This window comes from Pteropus medius, unplaced genomic scaffold (assembly GCF_902729225.1).
Source record: "Pteropus medius unplaced genomic scaffold, Ma_sr-lr_union100, whole genome shotgun sequence".
NCBI lineage: Eukaryota > Metazoa > Chordata > Mammalia > Chiroptera > Pteropodidae > Pteropus > Pteropus medius.
This window is the reverse complement of record NW_024349800.1, coordinates 30,843,164-30,868,764: the sequence shown is the minus strand read 5'-3', so window position 1 is coordinate 30,868,764 and position 25,601 is coordinate 30,843,164. Positions and strand designations below refer to the sequence as shown.

The 25,601-nt window shown below is 36.2% G+C and overlaps 1 long non-coding RNA gene and 1 pseudogene across 1 annotated transcript in view; both read right to left on the bottom strand.

Annotated features, from left to right (window-relative positions):
- Nucleotides 1–25,601, bottom strand: part of LOC120621653 (uncharacterized) — a 222,121-nt gene that overhangs the window by 147,897 nt on the left and 48,623 nt on the right. The window lies entirely within an intron of this gene.
- LOC120622570 (uncharacterized) lies at nt 20,887–21,005 on the bottom strand (annotated as a pseudogene).

Below are 25,601 nucleotides of genomic sequence, written 5' to 3'. Positions count from 1 at the left end.
GTTCCTTGAAGTGTTCCATGAATATAACAGAAAAATCTAAAATAGCAACAGCTTAAACAAGATAGGAATCTCTCTTTCATATTAAAGAAGTCCAGAGGTAAGCAATCTACAGCTGGTATGGCTGTACCACAACAGGGCCTTATCTTTCTGCCCCATCACCCTAAAACATGGCTTTCAATCTCAAGGTCACTTCGTGGTCTAAAAAGGGCTGTTAGAAATCTGCCATGACATCCTCGTTGCAGGTCAGAAGGAGGATGACAAGCAGAAAAGGGGGGTGGGAATCTCTCTTCCTTGAACTACCACACAAAATAACCTTTTCTTCATCACATAGTTACAACAGAGACTGGAAAATATTGTCTTTATCCCAGGTGGGCATGTGCTCATCTAAAATTCGGGGTCTGCTGCTAAGAAAAAGGAGAGATTGGATGTGGAAGTAAACAGCTCTTTCTGCCACAGATGTGTAAGTTGAGAAGAGAAGAAGGCTGACAGCTGATCCTTGAGGATCATCAACATTTGAGAGATAAGCAACTCACAGAGAAGACTCAGAAAGATGAGCAACCCACAGAGAAGACTGAGAAGAAGCCATCACAGAGACAGAAGAAATCCTGACAAGAATGGTGACAAGAAAGATAAGGGGAAGATTTGTCACACTAAGAGAATGGTTGATAGGGTAGGATAGAGCCTGAAAAAATGTTCATTAGCAATAACTAGATTGTCCATAGGAAACAGATCTCTGGAAAGCAAACTTCAAAGACTTTTTTGTGTATTATAGTCTGCCCATGTTTAGGATTGCCTTAAACTCAAAAGTTAGATAGATTCCACCTTGTCAAAGGGGCCTTTCTATGACATTAATATTCCAAACAAGGAATATTATCCTCAGAGGCCAGAGCCACACAATTCTGCTGTGTTCTTCACTGTTTTGCCTTATTTGTTCTTTGAATTTAAGAGCACAAATACACTGAGTCTTCTCTTAAGGGATTATTAGGCCAAGCTGACTCAGGGAGAAAGTCATACACCTATTCATAATGCAACATAAGAAAAGCAGCTAACATTTATTAAATTCTTTATATGCCAGGTACTATACTAACTGCTCAATAAAGATTAGCTCTGTGTGTGTGTATGCACACACACGCACATACACATACACACACAAACTGGGTGTAATTAATCCTCAAAATGCTCTGTGAGGCAGATATTCTTATTCTCATTTTACAGGTGAGGAATCAGAGGGTCAGACATGCTAAATGGTTTGCCCAGAGGCTGAGGTCATCTATCATCATGTCCACTGCTGCTTTTACACACATTGCTGCCTCCATAGCAACAATACGTTTTAGCAAACTTCTCATTATTTTCAGGTACAATTCCAATTTTGTTTGTCACCCTCTGGGCTATGATAAGTTGGAAACCTAATTAGTGAGCTAGTGACAATGAGAGTTTACATAGAGCAGATCATTACTTTCTTCCTAGAAGGAAGCAATTCAGGGGGACTTGGAAGTCAGGGGTTCTCCAAATCCCCTGGATTCTCACAGACACCTTTGATCTGCTCATCTGGATAATAATAATGATGAGAACTAATGTATATTGGACACATATTCTAACCCTTTAATCCATATTAACTCATTTAATCCTGCCCAATGAACTTGTGAGGCAGACATTATTATTGTCCCTGTTTTGCAAATGAGAGAAAAAAATAAGAAAATGGAGGTACAGAAAGGTCAAGTAACTTCTCTAAAAACCACAGTTAGCAAATATTAAAGCTTGAATTTGGACGTAAATAGAATGACTCTGGAGCCTGAGCGCTAACCACTTTGGCGCAAGCAGTTTTTTTTAATCGGTAAGATAGAATAGTGGAAAAGTAGGTTATTTGAAAGGACATCTCGTATGAACTTCTCTATCACTCCTCAACAAACCTACCCTGAAGGATCAATTCCTGGACATTCTTCCCAGGGGTTTGCTTCTCTCGAAAAGTGAGGGCCACCAGAACCTCTTCACTTTCCTAAATACACTTAGGAGCCTCCTCAGTCCCTTTGACATCCCAACTCCTCATAATGTTAGTAAATGTAGGTTTCAGACTACGCAGCAATCTGCGAACCATTAACTAGAGATATTTTCAGATCTAGGAATCAATTTCATCTGGAAAATGTAACAAGTTACTGGCCAATAAGCTGGAATGGGAAAGAGGGCAGAGCTGAGTCTTCAATAGGGAAAGACAACCTCAAAAACATTCAGGACAAGAGGAAACATGCCAGGTGGAACTGAGGCCCAACCACTCCTGCTGAGAGGACAGGTGTTGGTATTGAGAAGGGATATAAGAGAAAGAAAAAAAATACACATGGTCTTCTCCCTCCAGTAACTAATGATCCACCATAAAAGCTCAATAGTCCATAACAGTTGGCAACAAAGGTATTCTGGTCAATCAAATATGCTAGTTAATTAAGAATTGCTACACAGGCCACTCAAGGATTGTTAATTTTCTGGAATTAGAATAAAACAAAATAGATCGCCTATTTTTTTTTTTTAATCCAAATGAATAAAGACATCGAGAAATTGGTGATCTACTTTTGGCACTACTAGTCTTCCTTTCCAGGTATACTATTCACTCTTAATTCCCTTCAATATATCATTTACCATCCCCTATAGACTACCAAAAGCCCCATATTCTCTTCATTTCCAAGCCTATTAAACCTACTGACAGAAAAGAATCTGAAAGTACTGAGGTGTGAATTGGACAATGTGTTTTTGCATTTTAATGGGGTTCAGATCCTTAAATAAAAGGCATAAAATTAATGGTAGATTTCAATCATTTGCTAATAGATTGAGGCAAGTGCTTAGAAGTAGGCAGTACTGTTTTTTCTTTATACATTTTGATATTGTTTAAAAAAATTAAACCAAAATTATAATAAAAAATTGTTAATGAGAAGGAGATGAAATGAAATATGCAGATAATCAAAAACTAATAATTCTTGTCTATTTCAGTTTTTAACTAATTCACTACATAACTATTAATAAAGACCACACCCTATTTTTATATCCTCAGTGCTTAACACAATACTATACACATTGTAAGGAATGTTTGTTGAACTGAACCCAAGATCGTAATTGGACAACTTTATTCTACTTTTTATCTTTTTTTTTTTTTAATTTAATGGAGAAAACCTTAATGAGAACTGAAAGGTTCAGAAGCAAAGCAGCACTAAAGAAAGGAACTAGATATCAAGGAATCTCAATAATCCCCAAATTGGGTAATGAGTCCCTGAGTAATAGAAAATTAACTATCATTCTTTTAACTGCAATTACAGCTTTATTAAAACTAACCATCGCTACTGAGGAAAAACATATAGAATGTGATTATAACTTCCCTTTCCATAAAGTTTGAATATATTGGGTTCATACATTAGAAAATATACTACAGGTGTGGATGGTAATAAAAATGTTAGATTGCAATACTACTAAAAATTATTTTTGTTTTTTAGATAAAAATATATGTAAAGTAAGGTGAAGAATGAGAAGAAAAATAACTTCAAATGTGTTAGGTGCTCTCTTCACAAGAAAATACTTAGATTCAAGGAACTTTACTTTCAGCTAAAGATGTTAGATCGAACACATGCATTTAACTCTGATCTTCTCTTAAGCTCTCTAAAACCATAATACAGAATGATTTTAAGTTATAAACTAGAAAGAACAATGGGAAAAAGGATAATATATTTTATAAACTGGAAATCAGAATAGCAAATTAATTCGAGTTGTCTGGCTTAGCAGGCTCCAAATAAGCTAAATTCTAAACTAGCAGAAAAAGAACAAAGAACAAACCCAATTTATACCACAAACCCCAACAGGCCCAGAAAGTAGCAGTGCCTTTCGCTATAAGGGTGAAGGTGAGGATAAAAGGAAGATGACTGATTGAAAATCTGCTTAAAAGCAAATAAAACGACATCCAGGATTTCTCTTCTTCACTCAATGCAACTGGGTGGCTCTCCTTTCCCCAGCCCTGGTAGAGGTTAAAGTTTCATTTCATTTGAGGGCCCCTGGACCATGTACAGTTGAGGAAAAGGCCACTGTACTGAAATAAAGGTAATTAAGTGAATATATACATACTGATGTTAAGACCCCCAGACTTCCCCTTTTTGCTTCCCAGAATGCTAATAGCCAAGCACATATTCAAACATAAATACACACAAACACACACACACAAACACACACACACACGTGCACGCGCGAAAGAGATCCTCTCTGGAAATATGGCTGGTATCCGAGGCTTCCCAAGGAAATGGCCCAGCCAGATCTCCCTTAGTGAAGACCATAGCAGATCATAAAAGCTCAAACAAAGCTTTTAATCTGCTCTAGTGCCTCATAATTAAATCTATGCAGACAGTCAAGAATCACCAGACATTTGAGAAATGATTTGTATGAAAGTTAGAAACTATAATAAAACAAACAAAAAACAACTTGGAGGCTATGAAGAAGAAAACTTTCAAAAAAATCTTATAATTAATAATTGTCAGAAAAATAAAAGAATATGTTGTACCACAAAGCAAGAAAGCTATTCTAATTTTTTAAAGGAACATTCAAAAAACAAAATAAAAAAGCTCTTAGAAATTAAAAGTATAATAACAGAAATGAAAAATTTAACAGAACAAATAGAAAATAATTTTGAGGAAATGTTAACAGAAAGATATAAATAAGAGGTGGAAATAGAAGAAAAAAATAAATGAAAATTGGTGCATTAGTCCAGGACATTGAATTTTCAGATAATAAAACCTGAAACAATTAAATTCCTAGAGGAAAACATAGGCAGTAAACTCTTAGTAATATATTTTTTTGATATGTCTCCTCAAGCAAAGTAAACAAAAGAAAAAAGAAATAAACAGGACTACATCAAACTAAAAAGGTTTAACACAGCAAAGAAAACCATCAACAAAACAAAAAGACAACCTACAACCTAAATGGGAGAAGATATTCTCCAATGATACATCTAAAAAGGGATTAATATCCAAAATATATAAAGAACTCATCCAACTTAACATCAAAAAAAAAAACAAACAACCCAATTCTAAAAAAAAAAAATGAGCAGAAGATCTGAATCGACATTTCTCCAAAGAGTTCATACAGATGGCCAATAGACATATGAAAAGATGTTCAATGTCACTAATCAGATAAATGCAAATTGAAACCACAGTGAGATATCACCTCATACCTGTCAGAATGGCTACCACCAATAAATTAACAAACAACAAATGTTGGTGAGGATGTGGAGAAAAGAGAACCCTCATGCACTGTTGGTGGGATTATAAATTGGTGCAGCCACAATGGAAAACAGTACTGAGGTTTTTCAAAAATATTAAAAATAGAACTACCATATGACCTTAGGGTAAAAGCAATCCTACCCTCTGAGTATTTATCCAAAGGAATTCAAAACACTAATTCAAAAAGATATATGCACCCTTATGTTCATTGCAGCATTATTTACAATAGCCAAGAATATGGAAGCAATGAAAGCTTCCACCAACAAATGATTAAATAAAGAAGAGGTACATATATACAATGCAATATTACTTGGCCATAAGAAAGAATGAAATCTTACTATTTACAACCTAGAGGGTATTATCCTAGGTGAAATAAGTTAGACAGAGAAAGACATATACCATATGATTTCACTTATATATAGAATCTAAAAACCAAAATAAATGAGCAAACAAAACAGAAATAGACTCATAGAAACAGAGAACAAACTGATTGTTGCCAGATGGAAGAGGGCTTGGGACTGAGTGTAAAAGATGAAGGAATTAAGAAGTACAAATTGGCAGTTACAAAATAGTCATGAAGTATAGTCAATATTATTGTAATAACTATGTATGGTTCCAGGAGGCTACTAGACTTATTGGGGTAATCACTTTGCAAGTTATATAAATGTCTAACCACTATTTCATACATTTGAAACTAATATAATATTAAATGTCAACTGTAATTGGAAAATTTTAAAAATTTAAAGAATTTCAAAAATAGAGAAGAGATAAAACAGAAGAGGAAATCAAAAACATAATTCAAGGAAATTCTTCATGACCACAAGACATGCTTTTCCAGATTGAAAAGATCCAGTACACGGGGTAAAAACAATCACACATCCAGATATATATCATCATGAACATTCTGCAAGACAAAGAGAAATACTACAAGCTTCCAGGAGTAAAGGGGAACCTTCAGGATGATGGTGAAGAAAGATGCAAAATAACAACTGTGCATCAGGCCTAAAAAGCAAGCAGAACAGATCAATGTAGACCCAACTGCTCCAAGAGAGATTTTTTTCAAGAAAATAAAGTTGGACTACAGTAAAAGGTTTAAATGTATTAGAATAAGATAAGCACAACTGAGGAGAGTTTGGGATTGAATTAGTGATCAACACAGAAAAATAAGCAAAAATATAAACAAAAAAAAATATTATTAACTTTAAGAAAAACAAAATATTATGGAGGAAAGCAAAACTAATTACAGTATACTACCTGGCTCAGCTATGCTCACATTAACCTGGTTATAAGATTATAAATACAATGAGAGGAGGGGGCTTTCTACATATCATGTATGTAGAAATAGTCATTACTTCTAACACATGTGTGGTAGAGTCCAAGTAGAGCATGGAAGAGCTAAACTCTTTTCTTAAATGGAAAAAAGGTTAATAGCTAACATTTAAGACTGAAAATTCAAGAAGTAGTAATATGAGCATGTTATTTAGAAACATGGAGGTAAAAAATGGTGGCTTCCCAGAAACACTAAATGGTGAGATGTAGAGATGCTGAGGTCAGCTCTTTCTTATCACAAGCCTATACAAATCTGACTCTAAACCATACGTAGGTATGACTTCAAAAAAATTTAAAACTACGAGAAAAAAATTTTTCCTAACTCAAAATTGTAAGAATTTAGAACACTAACAACTAATAAAAATAACTAACAATTATTCAGACGTGCTGTATAATGTTCAAATGGTTTACATCATTAGCTCATTTATTTCAAAACAACCCTATGATCTTGGTACTATCATTTATCCCTTACGATTTTTATCTTCCTCTCAAGAATTGAGACAGAGAAAGTAACGACTTTTGTTGACTTAATTAATAAATAATGGAACCAAGATTCCACGGAGCAGAGATCCCCAGAACCTAGTCTGTAAAGTACTGTTTCTAGAGAATTTGAAGAAAATCTTGCTGCCTCCATAGGGTGGTGCTCATGAGACTCCTCCTACCTGGACACTCTCCCCAATCCCACCTCACTTAATTAACTTCTATTCATCTTTCAGCTCTCAAGCCAAGGCTTTCTTAACCTACAAGACTAGGTTCAATTTCTTTATTATATGCGCTTACAGAACTTGGTGCTCTGCTTCAGAGCACTCTCGTTATTATGGTAATCATATACCCTCATGTGTGTGACTAGCTACTTATACAACTAGTTACATCCCCAACTACATTAAGCTCTATGAGGGCATGGGTCACATCTATTTTTGCTCCACACTAGAGCCCCAGAACCTTGAAGAATCAATAATTGAGTGAATAAACAAATGCATGCGCAAACCATTTAAGTTTCTGAAATGTGGTTTTAACATGTTCTCTCAGGGCAACTAGATGACCCTTTGTGGTCTTGCCATTCCTAAAAATCTAACCTTCCAGCTTTTCCCAGTAAGTCAGGAGAAGCAAACCTCTGTAATGCAAGACAGCACACTCTTCCAAAAAAAAATGTTCCCCTCCCTGCACAAATGATGAAAGCAGCTTATTTGGTTGTTGTGTTGCATTGTGTAATGGCAAAGGAGAGAGAAAGGAGGCAGAATTGAATCAATCATTTTTCAGCTAGACGCCTTGGAATTCTGTATATAGAAATAGTCATTACCTGTAAGTATCCTGTTTCCATTATAAAACTCCTCCAAACTTATTTTTTAATCATAAACCAATGAACAGAAACAACTGCTGAACTAAAATTTTACTTTTTAAGCAGCAACAGTAACAGCATCATATATACAAGGGTCATATTTAAACATTTCATCACCCCTGTGAGACAAAATTTATCAAAATATGCCTTTAGGTTACACGTCTGGAGGGAAGTAAGGGTATCCGGACATGGGCAATGATGCTTATTTGACGAAATAGGAAGACCCATTCCAACCATATCATTTAGCTGTGGACAACAAATTTTCCCTGGATTAATACAAATGAGTCTCTTTATTTTTCAACTAGTTAGGTATACATCTTTGTCTCTAACAAAAATGCTTTATTCTATATGATTTAATAAACACAGAAAATATTCACTGACATCTCCCTCATCGGTGTCTACAAAAAGTCTGTGTATGGATGTAGGTGTTTGGTCTTCTGTCACGTCAGCATTAGCAGAACTCAAAGATGGTCCTTTGGATGGTGCTTTTTATTTCACTCGGTCTGCTTTAGAGTGTACCTAGACTGATGTGAAGATTCATCAAAGACATGATTCCACATTCTCTGCCCTGACTGCGCTCTTTCTCATCTGTTATCCTTCCAGAGATCTAAGGCCCCGTGTGTCTGGCTGAACTCCTCTCCTCATTATCCAACATCCACGTTCGTCCGTCGCCAACTAGGGCTGTTCTTTGTTCTTCGGTTCTTTGCCTTTTATTCTCAGAGCCCAATATCAATACTACTCATACTGTTCTAAATGTTCAGAATCAAACATCACATTAGCAATTCTTTCTGAGTTTGCTGTTTGGTTTTTAAAATTTTTTTTTATTTATATTGACTCTTTTTCACATTTAAAAATACATATACATTTCCTTTAAAAGGTGGGTAACCTTTGATCCTCCGAGAGGTTGAAAAAATGCCTTTAGGTACTGCCAGTTCATATTAAATGGCACATATAGATTTGACTTTCACTTTGCCCTATCTTGATTCCAATCATTCATATTTAATGCTACACATACTTGACTCCTTGACTTTTTTTAATCTCGTATGCTGAATGGTGCACAAATTAGTCCCGTATTCAACTATCCAGCAACTTGTTATTATCAGCATTGACTGAGCTATCATCGTCGTCTATTCATTAGCTTTCAAAAGATTTAAGCTTCTCCTCGTGTATAACCTAGCTGTGTTATTTATCATATTCTGTCAGTAACTCCTAGTGGTATCTGCTTCACAGCAATAGATCATCTTCTGAACCAAACTTTTCATGAATACCAGAACTGCCATTCTTCAGCTACCAGTGTTAAATAACCTTGATGGGGCTCACTTGCTTTGATAGATCAGACCCTGCTGTCCTAGTAACAGCATCTCATCACTAAATAGTCTTGTTTCCCAATGAAGAAAACTACTAACTCCCTTTCCCAGAAACATTCTAGGAGAGTAGATCCACAGCCTCTTTAAGAAAACTGTATTCTGTCTCATTTGGAAAAATCCTCAGCCCATGAAAGCTTTTCTTCTCAAAGTACATAGCAGGGCAGGTGCTAGATAGCAATACAACCCCATTTCATGGTGTTTCAAGGTTTCAAATAGAGAAGAAGCCCTGAAATAGTGATTTCATTATGTTCATTTCAGTGCTGCTTTTTTAAATCTCCTGGAAAGTCTGTCCTCTGGACTAACTGGGATTGGTTCCTGAAGTGAAATCTCACAAACCCAAATAAACAGCATTCACCCTCACTTCCTAATGGCATCAGACAAAATAAATCTGGCTTGTGAATGGCTGGCTCAGCCCAGGACTGAACACAGGATACATAAACTCAGAGTATGCTCCATGGATACCAGCAACCAATATTATGTCCTTGGACTAAGGACATGACACATTTCTAATATGTGGCTTCTTCCCACACCATTTTGTTGTCTCTTGGCATATTTCCATATGACTACCCAATTAGGCCATGGAATAAAGAGATAAAACAGAGCCAATGGATAAGGTAACCTCAGACAGATAGAAAATGTCCACATTTTAGTATGAATCATGGCAAAAAAAAAAAGTTTATTTGGCAAAAGAAAATGTGAAAATAAGGAAGAAAGGGCAAATACTGATTTAAAAAAAAAACCAGCCACGGTTCAGAATAGAACATAGAAACAACCCAGACTAGTTATTTCCACATAGTATTTAACAAACATTGGTTGAATTGGAGTCTTTCTTAAAAGCTGTATCATTGTAGCCAGGGTCCACTTTAATAGCATGGAAAATAAAGCTCACATGTAGATCAGCAGGGCAAGCTCATTGAGGAGGAACCATGCTATGCAGTCCTTCAACGCTATGTAAAAATCAGTGATCAATAAATATCTATGAAACAAATAGGCAATTAAACAGATAAACATTTAAGTCCTTCAGTGACCTCAGCGCTATAGCAATGCCTGCCCAGGACCACGAAGCTATAACTACAATGAAATATTCCACTCTGATATTACTATAAAAGTTGAAATTTCCTATTATAAACTTAGCTTTTATGCTTCGAACTGAGAGTGTTTTTACTTGGATAACAGCATCTCCTTCGGCCTTTTTCTCCCTTACGTAGACGTTTTGGTTGCATTTACCATCTATAATGTAGCAGACACAGGTGTTGCTACAAATTTCGTGTTGCACTGCACTGCAGGACTTACAGCATGTTTTATCATGGAACCACTTTTTGGCCTTAATAAAACACAGCACCGCACAGCATGACATTCACTATAATCTAATTAAATACAATGCCAAGGGAAATATGTCACTGTAAAGGTGAAACACACATGTTATTTCCTTCTCCTTTCTAGGCAAGGGGCAGCTAATGCACAGTTTGGGAAGAAGGTATTTAATGTAGTGAGGTTCAGAAGTTTGCCAGCAAGGCCTTTGTACATGTACCACACACTACCACCACACACACACACACACACACACACACACACAAAAGTAAGGCTGTAGGGGAGAGATAACATAAAGAGAAATATAAGGAGGGAGAAGATGCAATAACTGATCAGCAGTCTTTCAATTATTTTTTTCTACTTAAAACAAAGTCTCGAAGAATTTCTACACTTAAAAATTTCTGAGAAGTGAAGAGTAAGTATCTTTGAGCAATAAAGAAAAGGCAAGAAAGATCTGTTCTTACCGCCATTACTGGCCAACTTCTAAAAGAACTCATAAATAACCTCCTGCCAAAATAGTGAAAATTTATCTTTTTCCTCCACTCTGGTGTGACAACAGATAGGTAAGGTAAAAACCATCACCAAAGGACAAGATATCTGGATTCCAGTCCTGGCTACTCTTTTTACTGACTATAACCTCGGACATGTCAAGTAACATTTTTGGCCTCTGTTAGCTTATTTAAAAGATGAAGACATTGGATTCAATTATCAATGCTGAGGTTCCAATATTGATTTTATGTAAGAAAATCTATCCATTTGAATTTCTGTCTTACTTGCAGTCTGAAACTTCTGTTAGGGTCAGTAGAAGCTATATCTAACAATGCAAGTATATGCAAACCTAGAGTAATAAACACAACACACAACAAGCACAAGTAACACTCTTTTCTCACCTGTACAGCCTAGACTTGGGCAGCAAAGGAATATAGTACTTATAAAGTTGATTTACTGATTATCAGGGAACAAGCTAGTGTACCCCTTTTGGCAAATAACTGGTGCATTTATTTGCTTGAACAGGGGAACCACTATACTCTCAAAGTGTTTAGAATGGGGCCTGGCCATAGTGCACTAGGCTCAGTGACTTTTTGCTGATTGAATGAATTTAATGTGTAAAGCAGTTCTTCAAAGAACTCCCTGTAAGTTTAGTTAACATGTACAAATCTTCAGAGAAGGTAGCAAAACTAATATAAAGACTATTGGCAGATCTTGCTTGGGTTACTGCTTTAAATGTAATTCCTTCCCAACCATTTAAAGTATTTAATTTTAAAAGGGTTTATTTCTGAATCGGTTGAAGCTATTTTTTGTTTTGTTTTGTATTGAGATAATGACATAGAAATCTTGATTTCATTTTCAAATTAAGTTTCTATTAGATAAATGTCAACCCAAACTAGAAGAGGGGAATCTTTTCCAATTGCAGATCAAAGGATACCCACAAAATTCTATTAAGAATAAAGTGCCTGAGTAATTCTTCATCTAAATGGGAAACTTTTGAGAATGAGAGGGGGCACTATTAATAATTATACTGAAACAACAACATAAACTAAAATATATGGCCACTCTAAAGGCCCTTAAGTAGATGCAGTTGTTTGGGCTAATTTTTTGTTTATTTGTAATGGGAGTGTATGTTGAATTATAGATATTTTTTAAGAGAAATGAGAAGTAATGAGAGTGCAATATAAAAGATATAGAAATAGAAAACATTTATTTTTTTCAAGAATAGAGTTCAATTAATACTATTCATTAAATACAATAAAATAAATTTACTTTAGATCTATATTTAAGTGAAAGAAAAGGGCATGAGAAAAAGAGAAGAGTAAATAGATAGGGAATGGACAGATAAACAGAGAGTGGTAGATAAGAAGAAAATCAGAGAGAAGCAGAGTAACCGAAAAGAAAAGTGGTGTGCCATAATTAGACCCAAGAAGCTATTACAGGTTGGGTTTCCCAGGAGGAAGGTGAAGAGATGGAGACTGGCACATAGGATGTTTAATAGGGAGAGCTCTTGGGACCAACAGCTGTAGAAGCATGGGGAAGGAGGTGGGACTGGGCAGAGGGAAGAGTTAAGTTGCAGTTCAGAACCAACAAAGGCTTCCACCTACCCCACAAGAAACTCTGGAGCTGGAGAGCCCTTCTGACTTGTCCTAAGTTGGAACAAGGGAGACAGGTCTTTAAACTCAAGTGCCAATCAGTTATTGTACATGAGCTGCCTCTGGAGGGGGCATGACTTTGAGTGAGGCAGTTTTCTGCTGTTGAGGTAATCTCCAAGAAGAGCTGAAGGCACAGAGTCCACACAGAACCTTGTGTCTAAATAGGTCATTTGGTTTCTCCCTCTTTCTCAGCCTCTATGTGTGACCTTGCACATATTTCTGGTCTTCATTTTTTTTGCTTATGAGAAAAGTAAATACCAGATTTTACTATGTCACTTGATACATCCTTTGGGGTTAAAATGTCCTCGAGGTCACAACCTGCACCTTTTCCTTACTGTTTTAGCCCAATAGCTCTGAAATAAAACCAATTCACACAGCAGATGTGCATAAATAGCCTTTGAGAATCAAAATGGGATTCAGTCTGACCTCCAGGGTCTTCCACAATCTGGAGCCAATTGAACATAATTACTTCCTTCTTTATGGTAACCTTTCTTGAAAGAATTGTCCATATTTTCCTTGGATTAATTAATATATATATTTTTTGGTTGCCTAAATCATCATGGCTTTCTCTAAAATGCTGAGAGCAATCCATCTCTCTCAGCCTTGGATTGCATCAATGAGAATGTATAAATATCTCTTGTTGCTCATAATTTTAATAAAATAATAATAATGACAATAATAATAATAATAATAAAGGACTATTTTTAGTAAAACTGAACGTCCTTCAAAAGTTCTAAATATCCATGCTTAATTTTTCTATTTATCTTTCACCTCCTACTTTTCCAACATTCTGAATGATGATTTCAAAGTATTTTAAAAAATGATCTCAATTTCTAGAAGTGAAATTGCTGGCCTAAAGGGTATACATATTAAAAATATTAATACATATTGCCAATTGCCTCCAGAAATGTGCCAGTTTACATCCCCATCAGCAGTTTATAAGACTGCCTGTTTTCCCACTCCTTGTCCAATATTCTTTGATTTGAATATAGTTTTGGTTTGCACTTTTTTTAGTGTGATTTTCATGACAAAAGTATTGTCAAATTTAATTTTTGTGACTCGTGCATTTTTCACTGGCTTATTAGGTGTTCTAGTTGATTCACAGGTGCTCTAAGTAAAATTAAACCTTTGATTTTAATGTGTGTCAAAGATGTTTTTTCCCAACTTGTTCTTTGTCATTTAACTTTGCTTCTAGTGAGTTTCCGCCATAAAAACATTTAAAATTTTATGTAAAAAAAAAATCCCTAAACAATAATAATATGAACATTTGCCTAGTCTGTCCTCTTCTTTTTCTAACGAACTTGCTATACATGTATAGCAAGATCCTTATAGAAAAAAATCTAAACCTAGTTGCAAATTGTCATATGAGACCTGCCCAACGACACAAGGAAGTTGAGATTTTTAAACATGTGGGATAATTTTTATAAATCACCATTTTAAAAACCATTTCTAAGTGCTTAAATTTTTAATTTGCCAGGATAATAGTTTACCCTTTAAACTGATACTTGCATAAAAATCATGTGATTTTAACTTGTTATTTGTTAATTCCTCATATTTCAATTAACTTTGTTGGTTTTTTTTTTAATTTATAACTCAGTTTGCCAGTTTTTCTAAGAAGTTTTAGATATTTGTGATAATTAAATTTTTCAGTCTCTAGTTAGTTTTATCTTCTCTCTCAACTCCTTGCCACCAGCTAAGAGTTGCTGGGTGTTTTAGCGGCTTTGACAAAACAAGTCAACATCTTCAGAAAAATTTAAATGGGGACAGGCAAAGCTCAAAAATAAAATTCTAGTTATACACAGATTTTTCAGAGCACCTAATCCCCATGTTGTTCAAGGGTAGGTTGTATACACTTTAAAAGAATGCATTGCATTGTCTGTAAATTATACCTTAATAGTCAGTAATAATAAACTTCACTGAAACGTTAAAAAAAAGAAGCAAAAAAAAATAAGATTCTAAATACTTTAAGCTGTAAGAAAAGTAAAACTCTAATTTCAACTGGGACTAGATTCTTATGGAAGTAGCATAATGTAATCACACATATCTGAGTTCAAAGGCTGACCAGCAGTGTGACGTATAGACAAATGTCTACTGTTCAGACCAAATTTCCTCATCCATAAAATAGTTAGCTCTAGAGTAATTGATAATTTGATCCATGAAGATCAAATAGACACTTAAGATAGTAGCTGGTGCAGAGTAAGCAACTCAGAAAACAGTAGCTATTATTGTTAACGTGAATGTTCAGGGTAAATGCTCAAAATGTATGAAATATCAATTACAAATATATACAGTTCAGTACATTTACCTTTATGAATTGAACGCCAAACCATGTTTCATGATGGACTCCAGATTTATGATTAAGCAAGCAAATAATTAGCAATACCTGCTTCCTTTATATACCATGTGTTGGGTTCTCCCAAAAGTTAAGTACAAACCAGTTATTTCTGAACCTTTTAATTTTTTTTCTTAAAAGAATTGAAGGGTTCACTTTCTTTTCATCTTGATAAGTATCAGGCTGAGGGCAGGCCACACAGAACTGGTTGTAACTAGGAATACACACCATATAACCATTCTGTGATAAATTATTCCATTAATACTGTCAAGTGAGTCTTTCCATAGATGATTTCAAATGTCTACTGTTCCCTCATTAGCCATTTGTCTTATATCTTTTTACTTTAGCATGTATACATTCCTCCACAAATCTGCAACAATGACCAAGGAGAACATTTTCATAGTCATATGCTTTAAAACATATTAGTATTTTCCTTTTATTTTTATTAATAAACATATTTCTTTAACACTGGTTGTCACATTTTTGATGCTTGTCATAGGCTTATAAACACTAACAAGATTAAGAAAAGCTTTGAGCTATCTGAATAATTGCTCACCTTATATAAGAATTATCTAGCAATTTATTAAGTTAAATTATGGCTGAAGCCTTGCTGAGTAGCTAAGAACATAAGCCATTTCGGATTCAATAAGAAGTGGAAAAGTTTGAGAGAAGTCCAAGCTGAATACCGACCAACTGAGCATCTATTGATCTGGCTGTTTTTCTATATTTAATTAGAAATTGACTTCTGCAGTCATTGCACATTAGTGACATATTAAAACAAGTAGAGAGATTTGGAGTATTCCAACATTTACCTGAAAACCTAATATTATATGCTGTTTCTACAAATGCAATATCAAGTGTAGCATTGAAGTAATTATCTGGATAATTTAAAAACTCACGATATGCTATTAAGGGGAAAGGGTAGAAAGTAGGGAATAGTGGCTTAAATTATCCATTAAAAAAACATTGCCTCTCTTTTAACCATTGTTAGTTTCCAAATGAAATGCCTCATTTAGGTGACAAGAACTTCAAAGCAGAGAAAATATTTCGAAGTGATTATGTCTAATTGTTTTTCAAAGGTTTAAAAAAAAATATTCACATCTATAAAAAGAGAGGAATTCTGTCTCCAGAGTAAAACGTCATCTAATTTATTTAGGTTTTCCCTGCGATGTCAGCCCTGCTCAAAGTCTTCATTGTGTTTAAAATGACTGGGAAGTAGCTTCCCTCCCTGGTTCCCTCCAATGAGGTCATGGTGGGTGGAGAAGATACACAAAAGTTTAGACAAGACAACTCAAAATTGGTTTGAAAGTGAAAGTTGGAATCACTATTACAGAGATCACTGACATTATCAAAGCATTTTATCTTAGCCATGCCATCCAGATTCCCTGAACCTTCCCCCACCCACATGAAACCTGATAGCATATAAGCCAGAAACATAAGTCCAGATCTGTCTTTCTACCTTCCTATTAGCAGCCTTCCCACCAGCCTGGCTTCCCAAGACAAGATGATGAAGATCTGGACAGAATTCCAGACAGGAGACCAGTACTAACCTCGGGTCACTGCCTCACATGTGTATAAATTGTTTTCTTTGAGGAAGCCACAGATCGAGATTTCTTTTGACAATTTAACATGAAAAGTTGTGTCACACTGATCAATCCTAAGTTCACACTCTTTGAACAGGTTGAATGAAGTAAAATAAACCCACCATCTGTTCCTGACATTTGTTTAATTTTGGAGGGAATCTAAAATTTGACTAATTCTGTAAGAGGAGCTGAGAAAACATAAACAAAGCCTCTTAATTTAAAATTGACTAAACGCATGTTTTTCCCAGTTCCAGACAATCTGCTGTCTTCCAGCTGTGCTTGCTCAATTCTGCATCATTCTGGGAGCCTTGGTGTCACAGCGCTGAATAGGCAGGGTTCAGTAGAGATGAGACTGTGCCAACCTGGCCTTCCCCGCAGCATACAAATGAGTGCCCTTATGAAAGCATTAATAATGCAGAGCACAAGGTAGACGGCTTGGCAGGGCCCTGAATGCACATCAACGGAGGCAGTGGGACTCGCCAGCCCAAATGTGTCTGCACAGGCTGCCTGTCTGTGAGTGTGCCTGTTCTCCTAATCGCCAGTCTCCTTTCTCGTCACCCTCAAGGGCTTCATGAATAAAAATGAAGGACAAACACTTTCTGCCTCTCTTTAGTACCTCAGCAGGTATACACTTAATAAACTTTCTTATCTGTCTGGGTACAAATGACCTCAGAGATTCCACAAACCCAAAACTGCCATTACTTTTTATCCTTTCAACCACAAAAAATATGCCTGAGTCACTGATGAGGAGGAGGAGAGAATGCATGGATGACAAAAGTAAAAAAAAAAAAAACAAATTCATTTCAAAAAGATGCAGAATGTCCACACAGAAAATAACCACCTACAGTCACAAATGTGCCTCACTCCTTAGCAACCTATCTGCTTTACTCACCAAAGAAAAACCAATCAAATTGAATAGTTTTCATGTGTCAGCATGTGATAAGGAGTCCCCAGTAACTCTAAGAAAGATTTCTAAACATCTTTGACAAGATTTATTTGGATTGTATTAATTCGATTGTCATCTGAAGGGGATGGCCGTCCCCAAATTCTAAAGCTGGCTGCAACTCCTACAAACTTTACATTCAGCCACCACGAAAAGTATAAAGGAAAAAACTGACATTACAGGGTATTTTCACATTGTAATTTATAGTCAGATTATAGCCTTTATCAGGTTCGTAATATTACAATATAAAGACACAAATTTATGGGTGAGCCAGACAACAATTAAACATATTTTTTAAGTTATAATTATCCAAAAGTAGATTTGTTTTTATATGTAGCAGCTTATTTCATTCCACAGTGAATAGCACACACTAGACATTTGCTAAATGTTTTGGATGAATGGCTGACTTAACACTTATAAATTGTAGATCTTGCCAGCGGTTTCTCCTGTTTCCCTAAGTGCTCACTGCCTCCTTCTATCAAGCAGCTGAGGTAGTTTCCTACAAATGCATGCATACACACACGCGTGCATACACACACGCAATCATGGTAAAATATAAATAAGACAACGTAAAAATCAATGAAAACATAAACTAAAATAGGAAGACAAAATAAGGTGAAGATAAAAATGCAAACACATGTTCATAAGGCCCTGTCCAGTGGCCTCCAAACTTCCTGAGGGCCAAAGGAAAAAGAAAAGTAAATTTTTCTCAGCAATTTACACACTTGTGTTACCAGAAAGAACAAAACGTCTCAATTCCTCAAAAGCAGCCAAAGTCTAAATTAGTAACAGCATTAAACAAAATGCTCATGTGCAGTATTATAGAGGGGGTGCCCTATCCTTATCAAAATCTCAGTAGGATTTTTAAATAGAAATTAACAAGCTGATCCGAAAATTTATATGGAAAAGAAAGAAGCTAAAATAACCAAACCAATTTTGAAAAAAAATAAAAGAACAAAATTGGATGATTTATACTAGTCAATTTCACAGCATACTCTAAAGCCATAGTAACCAAGACTGTAGTACTGATGGAGGATAGACATATAGATATATGAAATAGAATTAAAGATTCTAGAGATAAACTCTATTATTTTGACAAAGATGCCAATACAATCCAATGTGGAAAGGATGGTCTCAAAAAACGGTGCTGAGATCATTGAATATGCATATACAAAAAAATTAACTTAGACCCTTACTTCACACATGTACAAAAATTAACTAAATATGGATCATAGATCTAAATATAAGCTAAGCCTATAAAATTTTTAGAAGAAAACATAGGATAGAAAGTTTATGATATTGAATTAGGCAAAGAATTTTAGATATAGTACCAAAAGTACTACCTATAAAAAAATCAATATATTGGGCTTCATTAATATTAACAATGTCTGAACTTTGAAGGATACCATTAAGAAAATGGAAAGACAAGTCAAATTCTGGAAGATAATACTTCTAAATCATCACCTGATAAAGAACTTGTATTCAGAATATGTAAAAAAAAACTCTTATAAATGATTAATAAGATAAACAATCCAATCTAACAATTAACAAAAGATTTGATTAGACATTTTATCAAAGAATATATACAAATTGCCAAAAAACACATGAAAAAAAAGGGTTAGTACCATTAGTCATTAGAGAGATTTGAATTAAAATTATAATGAGATATCACTTCACACTCACTAGGATGCCAATAATCAAAAAGCCTGTAAATAACAAATACTAGTGAGAATGTAGAAAACCAGAAACTCTCATCCGTTGGTGTTGGAATGTAAAATGGTGTCACCACTTTGTGAAACAGTTTGGCAGTTTTTAAAAAGTTAAGCATCAACATCCTTATAAGCCAGCAATTCCTTCCTAGGAATTTACCTAAAAGGAATGAGAAATATATTCACACCAAGACATATAATGTAAATGTTCATAGCAGCATTATTCATAATAACCAAAAACTAAAAACAATCCAAAGTAACTGGTAATTGGATAAACAAAATGTAGTATATCCATGCAATGAAATAGTAATCAGCAATAAAAGATAAAAACTAGTATCTGTTACAACATAGATAAACTTCAAAAACATTACATAAGGCAAAGAAGCCCGATGTAAAAGGCCACATATAGTATGATTCGATTTATGTTAAATATCTAGAAAAGGTAAATCCATTGAAAGAAAACCCAGATCAATGGTTGCCTAGGGCTAGGAATAGGAGCAGAATTAACTGCAAACAGGCATGAGGGAAATTTGTGGGGTGATGAAAATGTTCTAAAACCTGATTGTGGCGATGGTTGCCAAGTCTATAAATTTGGTAAAAATCATTGAACTGTATACTTACAATAGGTGCATTTATTAAATTTTATCTCAATAAAGCTGTTTTTCTTTTTAAAAAGTGGGGAGGGGAATGGGCAGTCACCTGACTTCTAGAAGTTCATCATCTAAGAAGACAGAGATGTGTTTTAAACAAAATTAGTAAGTGTTAATTCAGAGAAATAACAAAATACCAAAGGAGGAAGGTGTTATTACTTCTAACTATGTCAAGGTTACTTATATCAAACCAAGATCCCTGGGAGAAGGTAAACATGCTGATATTCTCCACTGCTTTCTCCTTGCAGCATTTTCTAATTTTTAGTGTAGGTAGATCCTTGAGCAAAAAATAGTAACTGAAAGATTTCAACCAAGGTTTGAGGAGCCAAGGTACGAGAGAAAAGGAAATCACAAAATCAAGACCCCAACCATCTGCACAGCTTTTCCCTAGAGTCATCTGTCAAGTTCAAAGTTGTGCAGGACAACAAGCAAAGTTGAAAACTGGAGCAAAGAAAGTAAAAATCCAAGCATTGCATATAGCAGACAAAATGTGGAGCTCAGGACTCTCAAGGATGAATGGCACTCATAAACACCCAATTTTCATTTCAAATCCCTGAAAGCCTGTACTCTAGGTGAGATAAATAAACCAACTGTCACAAGGACTGAAATCCACTTTAAACTGTATTCTTCACTAACTGGATCAAGGTGATCTACCCCACTTTAACAGAGTCTAACTGCTGGCTGAAAAAAAATCTTCCCTACAGAAATGTAGGTTTGCAACCTCAGGAGCTTTCTGGGGTGAAATCAAAAAGTGGGCCCCATACACAGAGGGCAAGGAGAGACTGAAGAAAGTGGCAGACCACTTCAGACTGGTAGGTGGCAGTTTTTATTTGTTTGTTTGTTTGTTTGTTTGTCTTTAGGCAAGGCAACCCTTGGTTGACCTCACAGATTGCAAGGACCTTGTCAGCTTACAATCCCTTATTTTTTTTATTTTTACGCCTATAGCACCTGGTCTTCCTAGGTGGTCTCCCATCCAAATATTAACCAAGCCTGACTCTGCTTAGCTTCTGATATCAGATGGGATCAGGCTTATTCGGGGTAGCATTGCTGTAGACTGGTAGGTGGAAGTTTTAAAAAACAAAGGAACTTACTTATGAGGCATGTCTTGGGCAGCACAAGATGAGTAGATATCTGCATCTGCCAGAATATCAAAGTTTATACAGAGGCCCTAATGGGATTCAGTTATGTATACCATCCAGATGGTCTTGACAATACCTTACTGTCTCAAGGTTGCATCCTCCAAATGGCTTCAGCTGTGGAAAGAGTGAATGGAACACACATTCCAAGCACAGGGGACGGGGTGAAGAGCCTCTGATTGCCCAAGTCCCACTCCTATAACAACCAGTGACCACATCCTCTCAATGATCTCCTCTAACAAGGAATAACATATCATCCAGATTATCTGTAAGTTGTGATAAAGTCTGGCATTAAATGTTTAAAAATGTAAACATGAAACATGTGAAAATACAATAGAAACAGACCTACCAGCAATCCAGATAATGGAGTTATTAGATATTGAAATTATTTAATATACTTATGAAAATAAATTGTAATATGGAGAATTTCACCAGAAATCTATGAAAAACCTTTTCCAAGAATGAAAGAAATATACATACAAGTCCAGAAAGTACAGAAAGTCCCAAACAAGATGAACAAGAAACTTTAAAGGGATTTCTTTAAGAAGAAGAAAAAAACCCCATAAATATGAATACTAAAATGGCAATAACTACCTGGCAACAATTACTTTAAATGTAAATGGATTAAATACTTCAAACAAAAGACAGGGTGGCTGAATGGAAGAAAACAAGAGCCATTCATATGCTGCCCACAAGAGACTCACTTCAGATCAAAAGACACACACAGACTGAGTGAAAGTAAAGGGACAGAAAAAGATATTTCATGCAAATGAAAATGAAAAAAAGCCGGGATTGCAGTCCTTATATCAGACAAACTAGACTTTAAAACAAAGGCTATAATTAGAGACAAAAAAAGGATATTTCATAATGATAAAGGGATCAATCCAACAAGAGGACATAACCCTCGTAAGCATTTATGTACCCAACACAGGAGCACTTAAATATACAAAGCAAATATTGATGGACATAATGGGAGAGATCGACAGTTATGCATACAGTCAATGGGACTTTAATGCCACATCATCAATAGATAGACCTCTCATACAGAAAATCAACAAGAAAACAGTGGCCTTTAATGACACGTTAGACTACATAGATTTAATTGATATCTTTAGAACATTGCACCCAAAGCAGCAGAATATACTTTCTTTTCAAGTGCACATGGACCCAGCATGATTTACAGTAGCCAAGATATGGAGGCAACGGAGGTTTCCATGGATGGATGATTAAATAAAAGAGATGTGATACACATATCCAACGGAATAAAAAGTCATAAAAAGGAATGAAATCTTACCATATACAACCACCTGGACATACCTTAAGGGTATTATGCTAAGTGAAATAAGTCAGGCAGAGTAAGAGAAATACCATACGATTCCACTTATATGTGGAATTTAAGAAAAAAATAAACAAACAAAACAGAAACAGACTCATAGATACAGAGAACAAACTGATGGCTGCCAGATGGGAGGGGGATTTGGAGAGCTGGGTAAAAAAGGTGAAGGGGGAAGTACAAATTGGTAATAACAAAAAAAGTTATGGGGGTATAAATCATAGCATAAAGAAAACAGTCAATAATATTGTAATAACTATGTATGGTGCCAGGTTGGTACTAGACTTATCAGGAAGATCACTTCATAAATTATAGAAATGTCTAACCACTATGCTGTACACCTGAAACTAATATAAAATAATATTAAATGTCAACTTTAATTGAAAAATAAAGAATAAAATAATAATATTATTATTATAAAATAAAAAGCTGCATCAAAAAAAATTAAAACAGGATTTTGGTCAAGATGGCAGAGTAGGTAAACTCTGTGCTTGCCTCCTCCCACAACCACATCAAAATGACAACTACAGAACAGCCATCATTGGAAGTCACCTAAAGTCTAGCTGAACAAAAATCCTACATCTGGGAACACAAAGAAGAGGCTACCTCGAAACAGGTAGGAGGGACAGAGATGCAAAATGGGCTGGTCCCACACCCACATGTAGCAGCTGAGAATTGGGAGGGCTATCTCAACTGTAGAGGTCCCACCAGAAGAGCAAGGGGTCCCATCCCCACACTAGGCTCCCCAACCCAGAGCTCAAGTGCCAGGAAGAGAAGTCTCCACAACTTCTGGCTATGAAAACCAGTAGAGATTGTGGCCGAGACAGAGAGTGGCTGGAGTGGCAGACATTCCTTTTAAGGGGACTGCGAGAGACATACATGCTATTGGACTCAGTTACTCTGAGCTCCACCTCTGAGGCAGCACCTTAAAAGATGCCAGGGACATACAGGGAGGAATTGAGTTGTCTGGCTTCAGGGCAAGGGCTGGAGGGGCAGCTTTCTCCCAGACAGAAGTGCTGGCAGAGGGCATTGTTCTTTTGTCAAGCACTTCCCTGCCCAGCTTGTGGACAAAGGCAGCCACCATATCTGAGTCTGCAACACTCATCACTCAACACTGGTGGTTCCCTGAGACCTCGACCCTCCCAACATGCGGGTCCACCCTGCCGCTTCCAATGGATTTTCTATACAAATGGCCTGTCTTAGTTCTTGCTGTAGATTTTCTAAAATCTCTCAAAGTTTCACAAAATGTAAATAAGCAGCATCTGGCCTCCACATGCCCCATACCTCTTGCTGAGCAGCCTCAAGTCCAGCACTAGCAGCAGCCAGCCTCAGCTTCCAGCTTGGCTTCTCAAGGCACATCTAAACCCAGTGTGGGTGGCACACATCTACGGATTGCTTGGTGGCTCATGCCAGGTGGCCCCTGGCAGGGCACAGGCTGTAGCTAAACTTCACCTGCAGCAGGGTGCCCCCCTCTCAGGAAGTTCCAGCATGCATACCCAGTGGCCAGCTTTGGTCTGAGCTGGAGCACCACCGGGGCCACATCAAGTAAAACACACCCAAAGGGCAGACTGGGCAGGCATCAGAGCACTGTTAAAGCAAATCCTGCTCCACAGGGTCAGCCTCTACCCAATAGTTCCTCCGTTGTAATCACTGGCCAGTCCTCATAACTATTCAGCCTGAGAGTCAATCCCTCCCATTAACATGCAAACAGCAACCAAGACTCAACTACAACAAAAGAGCACACAGAACCTATACAAGGGACATACTTGGAGCACCTGGCCCAGGTGACCAGGGAAACTGAGCCAATGGGCCTCACGGTACACCTACTACATAAGGCCAGTCTACTAAGACCCAGAGATAGAGTACTCCTACCTAATACATAGAAACAAACACAAGTAGGCAGCCAAAATGGGAGACAAAGAAACATGACTCAAATGAAAGAACAGAACAAAACTCCAGAAAAAGAACTATAGAAAATGGAGACAAGCAAACTACTAAATGCAGAGTTCAAAACACTTGTTCTAAAGATGCCAATGAATTTAGGGGAAGAGTAGATGAACTCAGAACTTTAGCAGAGAAATAAAATACATAATAATGGAGATAGAAAACATAAGAAAGAACCGGTCAGAAATGAAGAATACAATAGCAAATGTAGAATATCTTAGTAGGAATCAACAGATTAGATAAAGCAGAGGAGCAAATCAGTGATTTAAATGATAAAGTGTCAGAAAACAACCAATCAGTATAGCAACAAGAAAAAAAAATTCAACAATTGAGGATAGTTTGAAGAGCCTTTGGGACAACACTAAGCATACCAACATTTGCCAGAAGGAGAAGAGAGAGAGCAAGGAATTCAAAACTTACACCAAGAAATACTGACTGAAAATTTCCCTAATCTGGCAAAGGAAATAGACATACAAACCCAGGAAATGCAGAGTCCCAAACAAGATGAAGCTAAAGAGGCCCACACCAAGATACATCATAATTAAAATGCCAAAGGTTAAAGACAAAGAGTAAGTCTTAAAAGCAGCAAGAGAAAAGCAGTTAGTTACCTACAAGGGTGTTCCCATAAGACTGTCAGCTAATTTCTCAACAGAAACTTTGCAGGCCAGAAGGATTTGGCACAAAATATTCAAAGTGGTTAAAAGTAAGAGCCTACAACCAAGATTACTCTATCCAGCAAAGCAATTATTCAGAATCACAGGACAGATAAAGAGCTTCCCAGACAAGAAAAAGCTAAAGGAGTCATCATTACCAAGCCAGTAGTATGGGAAATGTTTGAGGGACTTTATTAAGAAGAATAAAAAAGAAAAAAAGATTAAAAATATGAATAATAAATGGCAATAACTACAAATCTAGCAATAATTGCTTTAAATGTAAGTGAATAGGGTAGAGGAATGGATAAGAAAACAAGACCTATACATATACTGCCTACAAGAATCCCACTTCAGGTCAAAAGATGCACACAAAGGGATGGAAAAAAGATGTTTCATGAAAATGGAAACAAACAAAAATAGCTGAGTCAGCAATATTTATTATACCAGACAAAATAGACCTTAAAACAAAGGCTATAACAAGAGACAAAGCGGGACCCAGTTAGCCCACTTCTGGGTATTTCTCCAAAGAAACCTGAAATACTACTTTGAAGGGACATTTGAATTCATTTGTTCATTGCAGCATTA